The following is an 8,370-nucleotide window of genomic DNA, read 5'->3' as shown; positions in this document are numbered from 1 at the left end:
GGATACAGTGAAACGGAAGTGAAGTATCGGAATCTGTAACTAGTGTCACAGGAATGTTTCAAAACATTGACAGAAGGGAGAGTCTGTCTTCTTGTACTTAAGTCGGCATTGTGCCTTTTCTATTTAAATCCGATGCATTTTCTGTGTTTCATCGTTAATAAGAAGGTCCAAGGATACAGTGAAACGGAAGTGAAGTATCGGAATACATAACTAGTGTCACAGGAATGGTTCAAAACATAGTCAGTAAGAAGAACCAGTCTTCTTGTAGTTAAGTCGGCATTTTGCCTTTTCTATTTAATTCCGATGCAATTTCTGTGTTTCATCGTCAATAAGAAGGTCCAAGGGATACAGTGAATCTGAAATGAAGCATCGGAATCTATAACTAGTGTCACAGGAATGGTTCAAAGCATAGTCAGTAAGAAGAGCCAGTCTTCATGTACTTAAGTCGGCATTGTGCCTTTTGTATTGAATTCCGATTCAATTTCTGTGTTTCATCGTCAATTAGAAGGTCCAAGGGATACAGTAAACCTGGAGAGAAGCATCGGAATCTGTAACTAATGTCACAGGAATGGTTCAAAGCATAGACAGTAAGAAGAGTCAGTACTCTTGTTCTTAAGTCGGCATTGTGCATTTTTTATTTAATTCCGATGCAATTTCTGTGTTTCATCGTCAATAAGAAGGTCCAAGGGGTATAGTAAACCTAGAGTCAAGCATCGGAATCCATATCTAGTGTAACAGGAATGATTCAAAACATAGACAGTAAAAAGAGTCAGTCTTCTTGTACTTAATTCAGCATTGTGCCTTTTGTATTTAATTCCGACGCAATTTCTGTGTTTCATCGTCAATAAGTAGGTCCAAGGGATACAGTCAACCTAGAGTGAAGCATCGGAATCTATATCTAGTGTCACAGGAATGGTTCAAAACATAGTCAGTAAGTAGAGTCAGTCTTCTTGTATTTAAGTCGGCATTGTGCCTTTTGTATTTAATTCCGATGCAATTTCTGTGTTTCATCGTCAATATGAAGGTCCAAGGGATACATTTATCCTGAAGTTAAGCATCGGAATCTATAACTAGTGTCACAGGAATGGTTCAAAACATTGACAGTAGGAAGAGTCAGTCTTCATGTACTTAAGTCGATATTGTGCCATCTCTATTTAATTCCGATGCAATTTCTGTGTTTCATCGTCAATAAGAAGGTCAGAGGGATACAATAAACATGAAGTGAAGCATCGGAAACTATAACTAGTGTCACAGGAATGGTACAAAACATAGAGAGTTGGAAGATTCAGTCTTCTTGTACTTAAGTCGGGATTTTGCCTATTGTATTTTATTAGGATGCAATTTCTGTGTTTCACCGTCCATAAGAAGGTCCGAGGGATACAGTAAACCTCAAGTGAAGCATCGGAATAGAAAACTAGTGTCACAGGAATGATTCAAAACATAGAGAGTAGGAAGAGACAGTCTTTTCGTACTTAAGTCGGCATTGTGCTTTTTCTATTTAATTCCGATGCGATTTCTGTGTCCCATCGTCAATAAGAATGTCCAAGGGATACAGTAAACCTGGAGTGAAGCATCGGAATCTATAACTAGTGTCACAGGAATGGTTCAAAACATAGTCAGTAAGAAGAGTCCGTCTTCTTGTACTTAAGTCGGCATTGTGCTTTTGTATTTAATTCCGACGCAATTTCTGTGTTTCACGCCAATAAGAAGGTCCAAGGGATACAGTAAACCTGAAGTGAAGCATCAGAATCTATAACTAGTGTCACAGCAATGGTTCAAATCATAGTCAGTAAGAAGAGTCAGTCTTCTTGTACTTAAGTCGGCATTGTGCCTTTTGTATTGAATTGCGATGCAATTTCTGTGTTTCGTCGGCAATAAGAAGGTCCAAGGCATACAGTAAACCTGAAGTGAAGCATCAAAATCTATAACTAGTGTCACAGGAATGGTTCAAATCATAGACAGTAGGAAGAGTCAGTCTTCTTGTACTTAAGTCGGCATTGCGCCTTTTCTATTTAATTCCGATGCAATTTCTGGGTTTCATCGTCAATAAGAAGGTCCAAGGGATACAGTGAAACTGAAGTGAAGCATCGGAATCTATAACTAGTGTCACAGGAATGGTTCAAAGCATAGTCAGTAAGAAGAGCCAGTCTTCTTGTACTTAGTCGGCATTGTGCCTTTTCTATTTAATTCCGATGAAATGCCTGTGTTTCATCGTCAATAAGAAGGTCCAAGGGATTCAGTGAAACTGAAGTGAAGCATCGGAATCTGTAACTAGTGTCACAGGAATGGTTCAAAGCATAGTCAGTAAGAAGAGCCAGTCTTCTTGAACTTAAGTCGGCATTGTGCCTTTTGTATTTAATTCCGATGCAATTTCTGTGTTTCATCGTCAATATGAAGGTCCAAGGGATACAGTAAACCTGGAGTGAAGCATCGGAATCTATAACTAGTGTCACAGGAATGGTTCAAACATAGACAGTAAGATGATTCAGTCTTCTTGTACTTAAGTCGGCATTGTGCCTTTGTATTTAATTCCGATGCTCTTTCTGTGTTTCATCGCCAATAAGAAGGTCCAAGGGATACAGTAAACCTGAAGAGAAGCATCAGAATCTATAACTAGTGTCACAGGAATGGTTCAAAACATAGTCAGTAAGAAGAGTCAGTCTTCTTGTACCTAAGTCGGCATTGTGCCTTTCGTATTTAATTTCGATGCAATTCCTGTGTTTCGTCGTCACTAAGAAGGTCAGTTGGATACAGTTATCCTGAAGTTAAGCATCGGAATCTATAACTAGTGTCGCAGGAATGGTTCAAAACATAGTCAGTAAGAAGAGTCAGTCTTCTTGTAGTTAAGTCGGCACTGTGCCTTTTGTATTTAATTCCGATGCAATTTCTGTGTTTCATCTTGAATAAGGTCAGAGGGATACAGTAAACCGGAAGTGAAGCATCGGAATCAATAACTAGTGTCACAGGAATGGTTCGAAACGTAGACAGTTGGAAGAGTCAGTCTTCTTGTACTTAAGTCGGCATTGTGCCTTTTGTATTTAATTCCGATGCAGTTTCTGTGTTTCATCGTCAATAAGAATGTCCAAGGGATACAGTAAACCTGAAATGAACCATCGGAATCTATTACTAGTGTCACAGGAATGGTTCATATCATAGACATTAGGAAAAGTCAGTCTACATATACATGAAATTGCATCGGAATTAAATAGAAAAGGCACAATGCCAACTTAAGTACAAGAAGACAGACTCTTCTTACAGACTATATCTTGATCCATTCCTGTGACACTAGTTACAGATTCCAATGGCTTCACTTCAGGTTTACTGTGTCCCTTGGACCTTCTTATTGACGATGAAACACAGAAATTGCATCGGAATTAAATACAAAAGGCACAATGTCGGCATAAGTACAAGAAGACTGACTCTACTTACTGAGTGCTTTGAATCATTCCTGTGACACTAGTTATAGATTCTGATGCTTCACTTCAGGTTCACTGTATCCCTCTGACCTTCTTATTGACGATGAAACACAGAAATTGCATCGGAATTAAATACAAAAGACACAATGCCGACTTAAGTACAAGAAGGCCGACTGTTCTTAATGTCTATGTTTTGAACCATTCCTGTGACACTAGTTATCGATTCCGATGCTTCACACAAGGTTTACTGTATCCCTTGGACCTTCTTATTGATGATGAAACACCGAAATTGTATCGGAATTAATTAGAAAAGGCACAATGCCGACTTAGGTAGAAGAAGACTGTCTCTTCTTACTGTCTATGTTTGAACCATTCCTGTGACACTAGGTATGGATTCCGATGCTTTACTTCACTTTTACTGTATCCCTTGGACCTTCGTATTGACGATGAAACACAGAAATTGCATCGGAATTAAATACAAAAGGCACAATGCCGACTTAAGTACAAGAAGACTGACCCTTGTTACTGACTACACCTTGATCCATTCCTGTGACACTAGTTATAGATTCCGATGCTTCACTTCAGGTTTAGTGTATCCCTTCGACCTTCTTATTGACGATGAAACACAGAAATTGCATCGGAAGTAATTACAAATGGCAGAATGCCGACTTAAGTACAAGAAGACTGACTCTTCTTACTGACTATGCTTTGAAACAATCCTGTGACACTAGTTATAGATTCCGATGCGTCACTTTAGGTTTACTGTATCCCTTGGGCCTTCGTATTGACGATGAAACACTGAAATTGCATCAGTATTAAATACAAAAGGCACAATACCGACCTAAGTACGAGAAGACTGACTCCTCTTACTGACTATAACTTGATCCATTCCTGTGACACTAGTTATAGATTCCGATGCTTCACTTCAGGTTTACTGTATCCCTTGGACCTTCTTATTGACGATGAAACACAGAAATTGCATCGGAATTAAATACAAAATGCACAATGCCGACTTAAGTACAAGAAGGCTGACTCTTCATACTGTCTAAGTTTTGAACCATTCCTGTTACACTAGTTATAGATTCCGATGCTTCACTCCTGGTTTACTGTATCCCTTGGACGTTATTATTGACGATGAAACACAGAAATTGCATCGGAATTAAATACAAAAGGCACAATGCCGACTTAAGGACAAGAAGATTGGATCTTCTTACTGCCTATGTTTTGAACCATTCCTGTGACACTAGTTATAGATTCCGATGCTTCACTTCAGGTGTACTGTATCCCTGTGACCTTCTCATTGACGATGAAACACAGAAATTGCATCTCAATTAAATACAAAAGGCACAATGCCGACTTAAGTGCAAGAAGACTGACTCTTCTTACTGTCTATGTTTTGAACCATTCCTGTGACACTAGTTATAGATTCCGATGCTTCACACAAGGTTTACTGTATCCCTTGGACCTTCTTATTGACGATGAAAGACCGAAATTGCATCGGAATTAAATAGAATAGGCACAATGCCGACTTAGGTACAAGAAGACTGTCTCTTCTTACTGTCTATGTTTTGAACCATTCCTGTGACACAAGTTATGGATTCCGACGCTTCACTTCAGGTTTACTGTATCCCATGGAGCTTCTTATTGACGATGAAACACAGAAATTGTATCGGAATTAAATACAAAAGGCACAATGCCGACTTAAGTTCAAGAACACTGACTCTTCTTACTGTCTATAAATTGATCCATTCCTGTGACACTAGTTATAGATTCTGATGCTTCACTTCAGGTTCACTGTATCCCTCTGACCTTCTTATTGACGATGAAACACAGAAATGGCATCGGAATTAAATACAAAAGGCACAATGCCGACTTAAGTACAAGAAAACTGACTCTACTTACTGATTGTTTTGAACCATTCCTGTGACACTAGTTATAGATTCCGATGCTTTACTTCAGGTTTACTGTATCCCTCTGACCTTCTTATTAACGATGAAACACAGATATTGCATCAGATTTAAATACAAAAGGGACAATGCCGACATAAGTACAAGAAGGCTGACTCTTCTAACTGTCTATGTTTTGAACCATTCCTGTGACACTAGTTATAGATTCCGATGCTTCACTTCTGGTTTACTGTATCCCTCTGACCTTCTCATTGACGATGAAACACAGAAATTGAATCTGAATTAAATACAAAAGGCACTATGCCGACTTAAGTGCAAGAAGACTGACTCTTCTTACTGTCTATGTTTTGAACCATTCCTGTGACACTAGTTATAGATTCCGATGCTTCACACAAGGTTTACTGTATCCCTTGGACCTTCTTATTGACGATGAAACACCGAAATTACATCGGAATTAAATAGAATAGACACAATGCCGACTTAGGTACTAGAAAACTGTCTCTTCTTACTGTCTAAGTTTTGAACCATTCCTGTGACACAAGTTATGGATTCCGACGCTTCACTTCAGGTTTACTGTATCCCATGGAGCTTCTTATTGACGATGAAACACAGAAATTGTATCGGAATTAAATACAAAAGGCACAATGCCGACTTAAGTTCAAGAACACTGACTCTTCTTACTGTCTATAAATTGATCCATTCCTCTGACACTAGTTATAGATTCTGATGCTTCACTTCAGGTTCACTGTATCCCTCTGACCTTCTTTTTGACGATGAAACACAGAAATTGCATCGGAATTAAGTAGAAAAGGCACAATGCCGACTTAAGTACAAGAAGTCTGACTCTTATTAGTGCCTATGTTTTGAACCATTCCTGTGACGCTAGTTACAGATTCCAATGGCTTCACTTCAGGTTTACTGTGTCCCTTGGACCTTCTTATTGACGATGAAACACAGAAATTGCATCGGAATTAAATACAAAAGGCACAATGTTGGCATAAGTACAAGAAGACTGACTCTTCTTACTGAGTGTTTTGAATCATTCCTGTGACACTAGTTTTAGATTCTGATGCTTCACTTCAGGTTCACTGTATCCCTCTGACCTTCTTATTGACGATGAAACACAGAAATTGCATCGGAATTAAATACAAAAGACACAATGCCGACTTAAGTACAAGAAGGCTGACTGTTCTTAATGTCTATGTTTTGTACCATTCCTGTGACACTAGTTATCGATTCCGATGCTTCACACAAGGTTTACTGTATCCCTTGGACCTTCTTATTGATGATGAAACACCGAAATAGTATCGGAATTAATTAGAAAAGGCACAATGCCGACTTAGGTAGAAGAAGACTGTCTCTTCTTACTGTCTATGTTTGAACCATTCCTGTGACACTAGGTATGGATTCCGATGCTTTACTTCACTTTTACTGTATCCCTTGGACCTTCGTATTGACGATGAAACACAGAAATTGCATCGGAATTAAATACAAAAGGCACAATGCCGACTTAAGCACAAGAAGACTGACCCTTGTTACTGACTATACCTTGATCCATTCCTGTGACACTAGTTATAGATTCCGATGCTTCACTTCAGGTTTAGTGTATCCCTTCGACCTTCTTATTGACGATGAAACACAGAAATTGCATCGGAAGTAATTACAAATGGCAGAATGCCGACTTAAGTACAAGAAGACTGACTCTTCTTACTGACTATGCTTTGAAACATTCCTGTGACACTAGTTATAGATTCCGATGCGTCACTTTAGGTTTACTGTATCCCTTGGGCCTTCGTATTGACGATGAAACACTGAAATTGCATCAGTATTAAATACAAAAGGCACAATACCGACCTAAGTACGAGAAGACTGACTCCTCTTACTGACTATAACTTGATCCATTCCTGTGACACTAGTTATAGATTCCGATGCTTCACTTCAGGTTTACTGTATCCCTCTGACCTTCTTATTGACGATGAAACACAGAAATTGCATCGGAATTAAATACAAAAGACACAATGCCGACTTAAGTACAAGAAGGCTGACTGTTCTTAATGTCTATGTTTTGTACCATTCCTGTGACACTAGTTATCGATTCCGATGCTTCACACAAGGTTTACTGTATCCCTTGGACTTTCTTATTGATGATGAAACAACGAAATTGTATCGGAATTAATTAGAAAATGCACAATGCCGACTTAGGTAGAAGAAGACTGTCTCCTCTTACTGTCTATGTTTGAACCATTCCTGTGACACTAGGTATGGATTCCGATGCTTTACTTCACTTTTACTGTATCCCTTGGACCTTCGTATTGACGATAAAACACAGAAATTGCATCGGAATTAAATACAAAAGGCACAATGCCGACTTAAGTGCAAGAAGACTGACTCTTCTTACTGTCTATGTTTTGAACCATTCCTGTGACACTAGTTATAGATTCCGATGCTTCACACAAGGTTTACTGTATCCCTTGGACCTTCTTATTGACGATGAAACACCGAAATTGCATCGGAATTAAATGGAATAGGCACAATGCCGACTTAGGTACAAGAAGACTGTCTCTTCTTACTGTCTATGTTTTGAACCATTCCTGTGACACAAGTTATGGATTCCGACGCTTCACTTCAGGTTTACTGTATCCCATGGAGCTTCTTATTGACGATGAAACACAGAAATTGTATCGGAATTAAATACAAAAGGCACAATGCCGACTTAAGTTCAAGAACACTGACTCTTCTTACTGTCTATAAATTGATAAATTCCTGTGACACTAATTATAGATTCTGATGCTTCACTTCAGGTTCACTGTATCCCTCTGACCTTCTTATTGACGATGAAACACAGAAATTGCATCGGAATTAAATACAAAAGGCACAATGCCGACTTAAGTACAAGAAGACTGACTCTACTTACTGATTGTTTTGAACCATTCCTGTGACACTAGTTATAGATTCCGATGCTTTACTTCAGGTTTACTGTATCCCTCTGACCTTCTTATTAACGATGAAACACAGATATTGCATCAGAATTAAATACAAAAGGGACA

This window comes from Schistocerca serialis, chromosome 9 (genome assembly GCF_023864345.2).
Source record: "Schistocerca serialis cubense isolate TAMUIC-IGC-003099 chromosome 9, iqSchSeri2.2, whole genome shotgun sequence".
Lineage (NCBI taxonomy): Eukaryota > Metazoa > Arthropoda > Insecta > Orthoptera > Acrididae > Schistocerca > Schistocerca serialis.
The sequence above is the reverse complement of the archived record's forward strand: the minus strand, read 5'-3'. Positions refer to the sequence as shown.